Genomic DNA, 14,061 nt, shown 5'->3' with positions numbered 1-14,061 from the left:
CAGAGAGAGAGGGAGTTACAGACTGAAATAGGCTCCAGGCTCCGAGCTGGCAGTCAGCACAGAGCCCGACGCGGGGCTCGAACCCACGAACCGCGAGATCATGACCTAAGCGAAAGTCGGACGCTTAACCGACTAAGCCACCCAGGCGCCCCTAATATTAGTTCTTTAAATGTTTGGTAGAATTCAGTAGTGAAACCATCTGTTCCAAGGGTTTTCTTTCTTGGGTGGTTTTTAATTACTGAATTAGTCTGCTTACTATCTATCAACTGAACTCTCGTTTCTCTTCAGATCGTATAAATCTTTCGCCTTTTACTATCTATTAGTCGATTCAGATTTTCTATTTATTCATGATTCAGTCTTGGTAGGTTGTGTGTTTCTGGGAATCTGCCCATTTCATCCAGGTTATCCAATTTGTTAGCATACAACTGTTCATAGAATTATCTTATAATCCTTTTAATCTATACAATCAGTAGTAATGTTCCCATTTTCATTTAAGATTTTAGTAATTTGAATCTTAATTTTTTTTCTTAGTCAATCTAACCAAAGGTTTCCCAATCTTGTTGATCATTTCAAAAATCTACTTGTGGTTTTGTTGATTTTCTACATAAATTTCTATTCTGTGTTTTCTTTACCTGTATTGTAATCTTTACTATCTCCTTTCTTCTGCTAGATTTGGATTTAGTTTGCTCTACATCTTCTAGTTCCTTAAGTTATATAACTAGATAATCAATTTGGGATCTTTCTTCTCTTTGAAGGTAGGCATTTACTGCTATAAATTTCCCTCTTCACACTGCTTTTACTGCATCCTGTCAGTTTGGTATGTTTTCGGGTTTGCTGTTGTTGTTGTTGTTGTTCTCTTTCATCTGAAGGCATTTCCTAAATTCCCTTGTGATTTCTTCTTTGATTGCATAATTGGTCAAGAAATGTTTAGGGGCATCTGAGTGGCTCAGTCAGTTGGGCATCTGATTTCAGCTCAGGTCATGATCTCACAGTTCGTGGGTTCGAGCCCCGCATCAGGCTCTGGGCTGACAGCTCAGAGCCTGGAGCCTGCTTCAGTTTCTCTCTTCCTCTCTCTCTGCCCCCCCTCCACTCATGCTCTGTTTCTCTCACTTTCTGAAAAATAAACATTAAAAATTTTTCTTAAAAAAGAAATGTTGTTTAATCTCCACTTATTTGTGAATTTTCCAGTTTTCCCTTGATTGATTTTTTTCCCCTGGAGTATTTTTTAATGTAATTTATTGTCAAATTGGTTTCCATACAACACCCAGTGCTCATCCCAAAAAGTGCCTTCCTCAGTGCCCATCACCCACTTTCCCCTCTCCCCCACCCTTTTTCTCTGTCATTGATTTCTAATTTCATTCCACTGTGATCAGAAAATACATTTTGTATGACTTGAATTTTTTTTAAACTTATTACATTTAGTAAGACTTGTTTTATGGACTAAAATATCTTGGAGAACATTCCAAGTACACTTGAGAAGAATGTATATTCTATTGTTCAATGGAGTTTCCTGAATGTCTGTTAGGTCTAATTATGGTTTATAATGTTGTTCAAGTGCTCCATATCTTTATTGATCTTCTTCTATCTGGTTCTATCTATTGTTAAAGGTAGGATATTGAATTCTCTATTATTGTAGAACTGTCTATATGTCTTTCCAATTTTGTTAATTTTGCATATATTTTTGGGCTCTATTGTTAAGTGTATACATGTTTATAATATTTATATCTTCTTAAAATTTTTTAATGATTTATTTTTGAGAGAGAGAGAGAGTCAGAGCATGAAAAGGGGAGGGACAGAGAAAGCGGGAGACACAGAATCTGAAGTAAGCTCCAGGCTCTGAGCTGTCAGCACAGAGCCCGACACAGGGCTAGAACTCACAAAGAGTGCGATCATGACCTGAGCCAAAGTCAGATGAATTACTGACTGAGTCACCAGCAATCAATAGCAGTGATGAGCAGTAAACAAAAACTAAACAAAAAATAATAGAAAAACAAAAAAAATCAACAAACCCTGAAGGACAGCATCCCATATTGAAGGGCAGGATCCCATTGCCTCGGTGAGCCGTAACATGAACATGTCTGCCTGCTGTGCTGAAGGACGCAGGGTGTCAGCCACTGGAAACATGGAAACATGGAAACTTGTTTCCATGCGATTTACAGGCCCCGTCATCATGCTTTCCCCTGGATGCCGTAGGTATTTGACTAGATTCTAGAGTTCCTAGACACTTGCTTCAGATAGCTCAATTATTATTCCAGTGGAGGAATGGATTTCTGGAGCTTTCTTTTCTTTCTTTTTTTAATTTTTTAAAAAATTTTTTGAGAGAGCGAGCTAGTGGGAGAGGGGCAGAGAGACAGAGGAAGACACAGAGTCTGAAGCAGGCTCCAGGCTCTGAGCTGTCATCACAGAGCCTGACACAGGACTCGAACTCATGAAATGCGAGATCATGACCTGAGCTGAAGCTGGACGCTTAACCGACGGAGCCCCCCAGGTGCCCCCCCAGAGCCTTCTACTCTGCCATTTCCACAGTGTCACTCCTGTTCCCTCACCTTTACTGCTGAGTAAGATGCACGACTGTTTGGTTCATTCATCTATTGAAGGGCAATTCAGTTGCTTCCAGTTTGTGGCTATTATGCGTAAAGCTGCCATAAACATTCATGTAAACACGGAGATGGATACAAGTCTTCACCTCTCTGAGATTAATGCCCATCCAATGGGTTTCTAATTTCTGCTGTCATATTTTGCATTTCCAGCAGGTGTCCATTGGTTCTTGGAATGTTCCTTCTGAGGCGATGTCCTATTCTCTGTTCCCCGTGCAATACATGTACAGGGTCTGTTTCTTTCAAGTCATGTAAGTTGCATGATTTGCAGGTTCATGTTAAATGCTGGGGATAAAAAATTTTTTTAATTAAAAAATTAATACATGTCGGAAATTAAAAAGATGTTTCACTTGGAGGATGATGAAGCTGCTCTTTATCCTGATGTTATTTTAAACACTTAAAATTTTTTAAATATGTATTTATTTTTGAAAGAGAGAGAGAGAGCAAGTTGGGGAAGGGAAGAGAGAGAGGGAGACACAGAATCCGAAGCAGGCTCCAGGATCTGAGCTGTCAGCACAGAGCCCGACGCAGGACTTGAACCCATGAACCACAAGATCATGACCTGAGCTGAAGTTGGATGTTCAACTGACTGAGCCACCCCTTTATCCTGAGTCTAATGGTTTTATAACTGTGTTTGAACCAAAAACAAAATGTCATTTTGCTGTAAGTAAATTATGTCTGAATTAAAAAAAATTTTTTTTTAAAATTTGATAGCTCTGAGCTTGTGTTTAGGGCTTACCGAATTTGGATTTCAGCGTCCAATTATCTAACAGGGAAGTTTATTTGGGGACCCCTATTCGGTATGTTTAGGTCATTCTCAATGGGCTTGGCAGAGTTCCCTGATAAATCAGACTGTACCAACCTCTGGCCAGAGAAGGGTGAACGCTGGTGGCCAGGGTCCCGGGAGCTCGGTGGGAGGTACGTTCTCGGGATTCGGTACGGCTCTGCTCACCTGAGTACCGTGTGGGCACAGCGCCCCCGCCTTCATTTGATCCCAGTGCCTCCAGCCGAGAGGATCTGGTCTAACCATCTCCAGAAAATCACTGTCCAGGTATTTGCCCGTGTGTGGAAAGTGCACTGTAGACTGTAAGGGAGGTGAGAGTCTCAGTCTTTCTTAAATGGGCTTTCAGTCGGCTTGACGTCAGCTGCCACCCCCCATCCCCTCCAGAAGTACATGGCGTCGCTAACTTTTGAGCCTTTGATGATCAAGTCAGTTTCTCGACTTTCTCCATACCCACTTATACATTTTTTAAACCCCATCTATCTTCTTTTCTAAGGAAGAATTCCACTGTTGTTTGCCTCTGATGCTATTCTGTGGGAAATTAAATAATACCTAAGTAAATGAGGAGACAACCCTCTTTCTGGATTGGAAGATTTAATATTGCTAATATGGCAGAGCTACCTAAAATATTCCACAGGTTCAAGGTGGCCACTTGTTAAGAGAAAGAAAGGGGGCACCTGGGTGGCTCAGTTGGCATCTGACTTCAACTCGAGTCATGATCTTGAGGTTCATGAGTTCGGGCCCCACATCAGCTCTGTGCTGACAGCTCAGAGCCTGGAGCCTGCTTTGGATTCTCTCTCTCCCTCTCTCTGCCCCTCCTCTGCACTATCTCTCTCTCTCTCTCAAAATAAATAAACGTTAAAAAAATTAAAATAGAACTACCCTGTGACCCAGCAATTGCACTTCTAGGAATTTATCCAAAGGATAAAAAAATGCTGATTTGAAGAAGCACATGCACCCCAATGTTTATAACAGCACTATCAACAATAGCCAAATTATGGAAAGAACCCAATTGTCCATTGACTGATGAATGGACAAAGAAGATGTGGTATATATACACAATGGAATACTATTTGGTGATGAAAAAGAATGAAATCTGTTGCCATTTGCAACAACATAGATGGAAATGGAAGGTATTATGCTAACAATATAAGTCAGTCGGAGAGAAAGACAGAAATCCTATGATTTCACTCATAGGTGGAATTTGAGAAGCTCAGCAGATGAGCATAAGGAAAGGGAAGGAAAAGTCAGATAAATACAGAGAGGGAGGCAAATCATAAGAGACTCTTAAATACAGAGAACAAACTGAGGGTTACTGGAAGACTGTTGGGTGGGGGGATGGGCTAAATGGGGGATGGGCATTAAAGGGCACTTGTTGGGATGAGCACTGGGTGTTATATGTAAGTGATGAATCACTGATTCTATTCCTGAAGCCAAGACAACACTGTATGTTATCTGACTTGAATTTAAATTTTAAAAAAAGAGATATTCTATGCTACACACATACACACACACACACACACACACACGAATTCTCATAAAGAATCTTCTAAACTATAAAACTCTGAGAAAGAAACACAGGTGTAGGTCTTTGTCACCATAGATAAGGTAAGGGCTACTTAAATATAACACCAACCAAAGAATAAGCAGATAAATTGGACCCCATCAAAATGAAAACCCTTTTTCTTCAAAGGACAAGAAAATTAAACAACAACTCATGTGAGGGGGATAAAATAGTTGTAAAACTCATCTCTGATGATGGCTTAACATCCACAATATGTATGGAATTCTTACAACTCAACAACAAAAAGACAAAACGTTATTTTAAAAAGGGACAAAGAATTTGAATGGCTGTTTCACCAGAGCAGAAGGACAGGAGGCATCTAGGTAACCAAGAGGTGCTCAGAATCCTCAGACCTCAGGGAGGTGCAAACCAAAACCACAGGAGATGCCATTTCCTGCCCATCCCGGTGGCTCTTTTTTTTTTTTTTTTTAACTTTTTAATGTTTTTATTTCTGACAGAGAGAGAGACAGTGTGATCAGGGGAGGGTCAGAGAGAGAGGGAGACACAGAATCTGAAGGAGGTTCCAGGCTTTGAGCTGTCAGCACAGAGCTCGACACAGGGCTCGAACCCACAAACTGTGAGATCATGACCTGAGCCGAAGTTGGACGTTTAACTGATTGAACCAACCAGGCGCCCCTGAACTATAAGCTTTAAGATGGTTAATTCATGTTATGTGAACTTACCCTATTATTAAAATACACACACGCGTGTGTGCGCGCGCGCACACACACACACACACACACACACACGACTGGGTGGCTCAGTCGATTAAGCGTCCAGCTCATGATTTTGATTCATAACCTCACGCTTCATGAGTTCAAGGCCTGTGCTGGACTCTGCGCTGACAGCTTGGAGCCTGCTTGGGATTCTCTCTCTCCCCCTCTCTCTGCCCCTCCCCTGATTGCATACTCTCTCTCAAAAATAAATAAGCATTTAAACATTTTTTTTAAAAACACACACACACGAGCCTAGAACATCCTGTTTGCCAGAAAGAAAGGAAGGAGTCAAAGAATGATGAGGACAGAGCAAAATGGCAGAGAACTAGACAGAGAACTGGTCAAATCGGGACGAGTGGGTTTTATTGGTGCGATGGGATATCACTCAGCCATAGAAAGGGCTGGACGGCTGAGAGCCACAATACGAAGGGTCTTGCATGCATCAAGCCGAATGATAAAACAAGCCCCTAAAGTCTAGGTCCCCTCAGATTCCATTTGCAAAACTATCATGACAGACACAGACCAGTTGGTGCCAGAGGTCAGCCCTGGGGAGGAATGGACTGGCCTCAAGGGGGCACAAAGGAGCTTTATTAGACCCGTGCAAGTGGGTATAATGACCACGACGGTGGCCGCCTCGGCTAACCCAGTGGGAAAGGAGTCAGTTGCCTGTGTTGGAGAGAGACTCACGAAGAAACACGAATTCCTCGTTTCCCCTAACACTCCGGGAGGCCGTTCCCCCACAGGCCAGCATGACCAGGGACCCAGTGGGAGGGGGCTGGAGCCTGCCCCCCAACCTCTGAACAGGCATGTGTTTTCCTGGCTGTTAGCGCCTGGCCCTGAAGAAACCTAAGGCTGAGGCTCCTAAATGGACTGCAGGGCAGAACAAGATGGAAGCGGCGCTGGGCCGACAGCCGTGTCCGGGGAGCCCAGGGCCAGGGCTGCTGGTGCTAGCCTGCGGGAAGGGCGCACTGCTCCCCCAGCCCCACCGCTGCACGAGCCTGGCTCCGCCCTTCCCTGGCCGCCTGGGAAGCTGGCTCTCTGCTGCCACCGTGTGGGCCGCAGGGGGAAGGGCAGCAGTTTCTCCTCGGAGACGAAGCCCCCCACCTTTGGGACGTAGCAGCCCCCAGAGATTTTGACCCTGGAGAGAGGGCGGGAAACACAGGGCCGCGCACGAATCTTTCTGGGTCCGTGTTTTCACTGTCTTTGCGTAAATACCCGGCAGTGGAATTAGAGTTAGCAGCCACACCTCACCGAGGTTAGCAGCAGGGAACGTGCGGTCGAGACCCTCGGTCAACACCGGTTTGAACTGCTCGGGCCCGTCTATATGTGGATTTTTTTTTTTTTTTTTTTTTTTTTTTTTTTTTTACCGCACGGTGCTTTCTCTTCCTTAACGATTTTCTTAAGAGCACTTCCTCTTCCCCTGCTTAATTTGCTGTAAGAGCACAATATATAATACCTGCAACGTACAAAGTACCTGTTGGTCAACTGTTCAAGACCTTTTCCCTTCAATTCTCTTTTTCGCGACCCAGGACGTTGCCCGGGCAGTGCGGTTTCTTGTGGGATGACGCGACCACCCCCCACCCCAGACACGCCTCGGGTCCTGCTGAAAATGGGAATGGGGCGCGAGCGTGCATTAAAGAGAAAACTCAAGCCTTGTATTGTTAGACACAGAGACTCAAGTTCAGCTCCGGGGGTGGAGTGCTGTGTTTGCAGGGTGGGGGCGGGGACTGCAGCCCCCCCAGGCCCCCCCAGCCCAGGGCAGCAGGCGGGTGGGAGAGACCCCTTCCCAGACTGGGGTCTGGCCCGTGACTGCAAGACCAAGGGCATTTCATATTGTTGACCTTTTCTTTGTGTGAAATCCTCATAACTTGAGTGGCCTCAAAACGTGGGTCTTAATTCTGGGTGCCTGGCGTGGCCTGGGCCTGTGTTGGGAGCTGCCCTCCATCCCCCCTCCAGACCCCCCCCCCCCAGCCCCCGAGAGAGAGAAAGCTGGTCCAGAGACCCTGGGTCCTCAGGGCAGCAGTGAGGACAGCTGTGTGAGTCCCTCTTCTTTCCCCAAACCCCAGAGTCAGGGACGCCCTTGAACCTGCAGGGGTACCTCCCTCCCCCGTGTTTTCTGGGCCTGCGGGGCTGCTGGGTCCTCTTTGTGCCCGGCCTGGTGGTGTTCCAGAAAGCTCCGGCCGCAGGGGCGGTGCGGAGAGATGGCTGGTGATGGAGCGCACAGGGGAACCGAGGCGATCAAAGCCGCTGGGGCGGTGGAGGCCGCGGGCCCAGCAGGGAGGAAGCCCTCGGCGCCCTGCCCCACGCTCCAGAACCTTCTCTGCCTTCAGCTGGGACGCGGGGACACCGGAGGACGTCTTGCCGGGATGTCTGCGGGGAGCGCAGCGCATCACCTCCTCCTTCCTTCCCTCTGGGCCTCACAGGTCTCCCCACTCACGGCTCCAGGGTCCACAGCGCAGGGTCTCCTGCAAGGACACACACGCCGTGGCTTAGAGTCACCCAGTTGAGCGGGTGGCCCCCGACAGCCCCGGGACTCAGCCGAGCTCCCCGGGCAAGGCCTGGACCCCGTGGGGAGCCGAAGGCTTGCTGCCAGGCCTTCCTCAGTCTCTCCCCGGACCGGGCGACAGCGGCAAGTGGACAAGGCGTCCCTCCCCGTCACGTTGCAAACAGCACGGAAGAACTTGATGTGTGTGGAAGAGCAGATCCAGAGCTGGCCCCGGGACGCTCCTTGAGTTTCAAGGCCACCCGGCGCCAAGGCTCTCCGCCCCCATCAGCCGGGTTCTGGCAGGAAACACTGGGTGGCCCGCTGGGGGGGGGGGGGGGCTGGGTGTGTCCCCGGGGTGGGGGGAGCGTGCCAGAAGAGTGTGCCAGAAGACGGGCAGAGTGATGGGGACGGAGGGTCACGGTGGGGAGCTGTTAGCACCCACCCTAGGAGGGGAGCCGTGCAGCCGCTGGGGAAGGGCCACCCTAGGGGCCCCGGTCTCCGGTCCCCCGTGCGTGCCTCCCAGAGGCTGGACCCGCTAGGCGTGAGGCTGGATGGACATGCCCCCAGCATCGCCCGGGCCCGGGCAGGGGGAGAAGCCTCGACATGGTCACTTCCCAGCAGAACCTGCTCTGTGGACGGGCTGGGTCCAGCAGCCAGGGCAGCAGGGAGACGCTGCATCCCGGCCTCGGCTCCCGGACACCTGCTGGCTGCCTTCACGGCCGAAATCCAGGCCTCCCTTAGCAGGTAGCATCGTCCATGCCGCCCGGCAAGCGCCCCCGCCCCCCGCCCCCCAAGCCATGATTGCTGTTCGCTGGAGCAGGTGCTTCCAGCCTTTCCACCCCAGCGCGTTGTGACCCATCTAGAAGCAGCGGGTCTCCGGCTTCTTCCATTCCACTCCCCTCCGCGCCCCTGTCCCCTCCCCAAAGTAGTTCCAGTGAGAACGTCGGGTGAGATCAACGCTCATTGCCTGCATCTCTAAGCCTGAGCACATCTTACATTATATCTGAGCCTTTCCTGTACCCCAGGGTCGGAATCACTTCCCCAGGTCTTCTGTCCCAGCGGCTCAGACCCCCCCCCCCCCCCCCCCCCCACCGCTCCCGGGCTTTTTCCAGTCTCCTGGCTGGAAGGGAAAGGCCTGGAACCGAGCAGCTGAACAGGGCCTGACACCAGGCTCCCAATCCCTCCCAGGCGCTGGACCCCCAGTGGAACCTTCTTTTCCGCGTTCTCCAGAGAGCACAGCTCTGTGGTGATGGGGACTGGTGTTTAACCTCCCGAGGCCCCTCTCCTCCAACTCACGTGCCCAGTTAGTCACCGCCTGTCCCTCTGCTGCGTCCCCCTCTCACCCCCTGGTGAGTCTGTGCTTGATGAAACCTGCCTTTGCCGCCACTTGAGATGGCTTTGAACACGGAGTGTTACTACATTCGTTTTCAACCCACCATCTTAACCCAGAGACCATTTTATTTTTATGCTGTAGTATGTTTTCTTTAGTGCTTTTACTATTATAATTACTTTCTGTTTAAGGCAAATAAGGCTGGTTTAACTTGTGGTAGCCGTATGAAGTTTCCTTGTAAAAAGTCATATACTTAAATATTATTTATTAAATATGAATCGATTTATAAAGATACTATCGAGTAAATAGTATAAGTGAAAAGAGACTATAAGTTTGGGAAACACAGAGCTTAATGAATTTCAAAGTTTCTTATATTTCTTTTTTTATTAAATTATTTTGAAGTTTATTTTTTAAAATTTATTTATTTTTGAGACTGAGACAGAGCATGAGTGGGGGAGGGGCAGAGAGAGAGGGAGACACAGAATCTGAAACAGGCTCCAGGCTCCGAGCTGTCAGCACAGAGCCCGATGCGGGGCTTGAACCCACAAACCGTGAGATCACGACCTGACCCAAAATCAAGAGTCGGACGCTTAACCAACTGAGCAACCCAGGTGCCCCTCTTATATTTCTGAAATTCAATGATTTCTTTAATCATGGAGGAGGGCACTTGTGTGGATGAGCACTGGGTGTTATATGGAAACCAACTTGACAATAAACTATTTAAATAAAAAAGATAGTAAAAAAAAACCATACCTAACTGACTTCAAATTTGTTTGCTTTGAAAAAACCCACCTGATCATTTTAGTAGACAAAAGCATCTCACAAAATCTAACACTCTTTAATGATAAAATCTTTCAGGGAACTGGGAATAGAAGGAAATTTTCTCAGTGCGTTAAAGGGCATCTATGAGAAACCTACAGCTGACATAACACTTAGTAGCAAGAGACTGTATGACTTCCCCCTAAAATCAGGAAAGATGTCTTTTCTCGCCACTTTTATTCATCATTACACTAGAGGGTGTAGCCAGTGCAATGAGGAAGCAAGAAAGAAATCCAGATTGGAAAAGAAGTAAAACCATATTTATCTGTAGACAACATGGTCCTGGGTGCAGAAAGTCCTAAAGAAGTCATCAGTAAAACCACTAGAACCTATAAATTAGTTCAGCAAGGTTTCAGAATACAAAATCAGTACATTAAAAAAAATTAGTTGAACTTCTATTTATTAGCAATGAACAATCCAGAAATGAAATTAAGAAAACAGTGGCATTCGCAGTAACGTCAAAAAGAATAAAATATTTGGGACTAAATTTAACCCAAGAAGTACGAGACTTGTGCCCTGAAAGCTAGAAAACACTGCTGAGAGAAGTGAAACAAGGTCTGTATAAATCCCATGTTCATGGATATGAAGACTCTACTTTTAAGATGGAAATACTCTCCCAAGTGACTCATATATTCAGTGCCATCCCTATCAGAATCCCACAGCAGGCTTAAAAAAATTTTTTTTTCCAGAAACTGATAAGCTGATCCTAAAATTTATATAGAAATGCAAAGGATACAAAATAGCCAAAAGATTCTTGAAGAAGAAGAACAAAGTTGTAGGATTCACACTTCCCACTTTCAAAACCTCCTACGAAGCTACAGTAATCCAAACTGTGTGGTACTGGCAGAAAGACAGACAGACAGAACAATGGAATGGAAGGAGAGCCCTTCTATCCTTACATTCATGACCAGTTGATTTTTGACAAAGAGGCCATCTAATTCCCTGGGGTAAGGGTAGTCTTTTCAACACATGGTTTTAGGACAACTGGAGGTCCACAGGCCAAAAGATGAATTGAGCTACATACTCCACATCATACACAAAATTTAGTTATTTATTTTTAAAAATTTTTATGTTTATTTATTTATTATTTTTTAATGTTTATTTATTTTTGAGAGACAGAGTACAAGCAGGAAGGGGCAGAGAGAGAGAGGAAGACACAGAATCTGAAGCAGCTCCAGGCTCTGAGCTGTCAGCACAGAGCCCGACGTGGGGCTCGAACCCATGGACCGTGAGATCATGACCTGAGCTGAAGTCAGACACTTAACCAACTGAGCCACCCAGGCACCCCTAATGTTTATTTTTGAGAGAGAGAGAGACACAGAGCGTGAGCAAGGGAGGGGCAGAGAGAGAGGGAGACACAGACTGAAGCAGGCTCCAGCCTCTGAGCTGTCAGCACAGAGCCCGACGCGGGGCTTGAACCCACGAACTGCGAGATCATGACCTGAGCCAAAGTCGGACACTTAACTGACTGAGCCCCCCAGGCTCCCCCATACACAAAAATTTAGAAATGGATCATCCACTTAAATATAAGAGCTAAAACCATAAAAATCCTAGAAAAAATACCAGGAGAAAAATCTTCATTATTATGGGTTAGGCACAATTCTTAAATTAGACTCCACAATCCCCAAGCCATGAAAGCTCTGATTGTTGGTGATAGACTCCATCAAAATCACACACGTTTGGACTTCCAAACACATCATCATGATAAGGAAAAGACAAGCCACAAAGTGGAAGGGACTGTTTTCAAATCACACATCTGCCAGAGGACTTGTCTCCAGATTAAAGAGCTCTTACAGCCCGATAATAGGACATTAACCCAATTACAAAATGGACTAATGGTTTGAAAAGAGTTATCATCAGAGAAGTTTTATGCACATGGAAAGATTCGCAGTATTGTTAGTCATTAGGAAACTATAAATTAAAAACTCAGAGAGATACCACTCTGTGCCCACTAGAGGGCTCTGATAATTATCGGCGAGAACGGGGACAAACCGGAAATGTCATACAATGTTAGGAGGAACGTAAATTGGTACAGCCACTTGGGAAAACAGTGTGGCAGCTTCTTAAAAAGCTAAATATCAACAGACTCTCTGGCCAGCAATTTCTTCTCTCCTATCTGGCCGGAGAAATGAAAACACACCCCATGAAGGCTTGGACATGGATGTTCACAGCAGCCTTACTGATAAGAGCCGAAAAGGGGAAACAACCCAATGCCCACCCACTGGTGAATGTGTAAATAAAATGGCTATTAAACGGTCCAGACAGTGGAATATTACTCAGCCGTAAAAAGGAAGGTTAGTACTGACACAGGCTACAACCCGGATGACACTTGAGGACCGTACGGGTCACTGAAAGAAGCCAAACACATACAAAGTACGCATTGTATCACTGTGTTTATACACGATGGCCAGAATAAGCCAGGCTTTGTAGACGGGAAACAGATTAGTGGTTGCCGGGCGGGGGGTGGGAAAGCGGAACGACTGCCAGTCGGCACAAGGGGTCTTTCCGGGATGACGGAGATGTTCTAACCCTGGATCAGAGTGATGGCTGCACGGCTCTGTACATTTTTTCAAAAACCATGGAGTTTGTACCCTGAAAACAAGGTGACTTTTACCGCGTGTAAGTTACACCTCAAGAAAGCTGTTGGGGTGTTCGTTTGCTTCAAAGGCATCAGCTTGGCTATGAATTTGACCTTGCCTGAACTGAAAGGTCTATTTGATGATACCAGAGCAGGGGCGAGTCCTGCGCAGGTGTCTCGGGGCCCGGGAGGAAGGCTGTGGGAGACTCAGGTGGCGGCACGTTGGTACACCGGGCGGCAGCATGTCTCAACTGTGGGAGACACACAACAGGGTTAGCACAGCACTCGAGGAACGCGACCCTTGGGGCGCCTGGGGGCTCAGTCGGCTGAGCATCCGGCTTGGGTTCAGGTCATGATCTCATGGTTCGTGGGTTCGAGCCCCGCACTGGGCGCTGTGCTAACAGCTCAGAGCCTGGAGCCTGTTTCAGATTCTGTGTCTCCCTCTCTCTCTGCCCCTCCCCTGCTTACGCTGTCTCTCTCTCAGAAATAAAACAGTAAAAAAAAAAAAAAAGGAACGCAACCCTCAAGGCAGAACTTCCGGACAACACAGAATGTTAGAAATTAAAACGCACCCTAGCTCACCAGCCGAAGCAAACCAGCAGCACGTTAGAGGCCTCGGCCAGTGGCCTCACAGAACACTGGTGACATGCACGGACAGGCTCAGTCCAGACCCAGCACTCACCAGTGGTGACTGCGGATGCACTGCTTACCCTCTCTGGGCCTCGCTGCCTCCTCCGTACAATAGGGGCAGTAGTCAGTCACGGGGAGGCCGAGGCGACTATGCCCAAGCCCTCTGCCCGGGGCCGGCACACAGGACGCGCTGGGTGGCGCGTGCTCTCACGCATCCCAGAAGCAGGTGTCTTTGGCAGGCTCCGAGCCGGACAGCGCCACTGTGAGGTCTGTGGACATGGGGAAGACAGATGGAGGGGACGGGACACGCCAGGAGGGACCTGGGGACAGGAAGAGGGATGGACGTGGAGAAGGCGCCGAAGGAAACATCAAGGATGATCCGAGTTTGGGGCCAGGTCTGGGCGTCATTTGCCGAGACGGGGTTCCTGAGAGACACCCAGATATGGGTGGGACAATGAGTCCCGTTGGGCCGCTGGGCGCGGAGGGGGGGTGGCGGGGGGATGGGTGTCAGGGGGAGGCTGGAGCTCTGGGCTCGGCTCTGGGGACTGTGAGCTCCAGGGG

Source organism: Hyaena hyaena, unplaced genomic scaffold (assembly GCF_003009895.1).
Source record: "Hyaena hyaena isolate Hyena2069 unplaced genomic scaffold, ASM300989v1 scaffold_775, whole genome shotgun sequence".
Taxonomy (NCBI): domain Eukaryota; kingdom Metazoa; phylum Chordata; class Mammalia; order Carnivora; family Hyaenidae; genus Hyaena; species Hyaena hyaena.
This window is presented reverse-complemented; position numbering follows the sequence as displayed.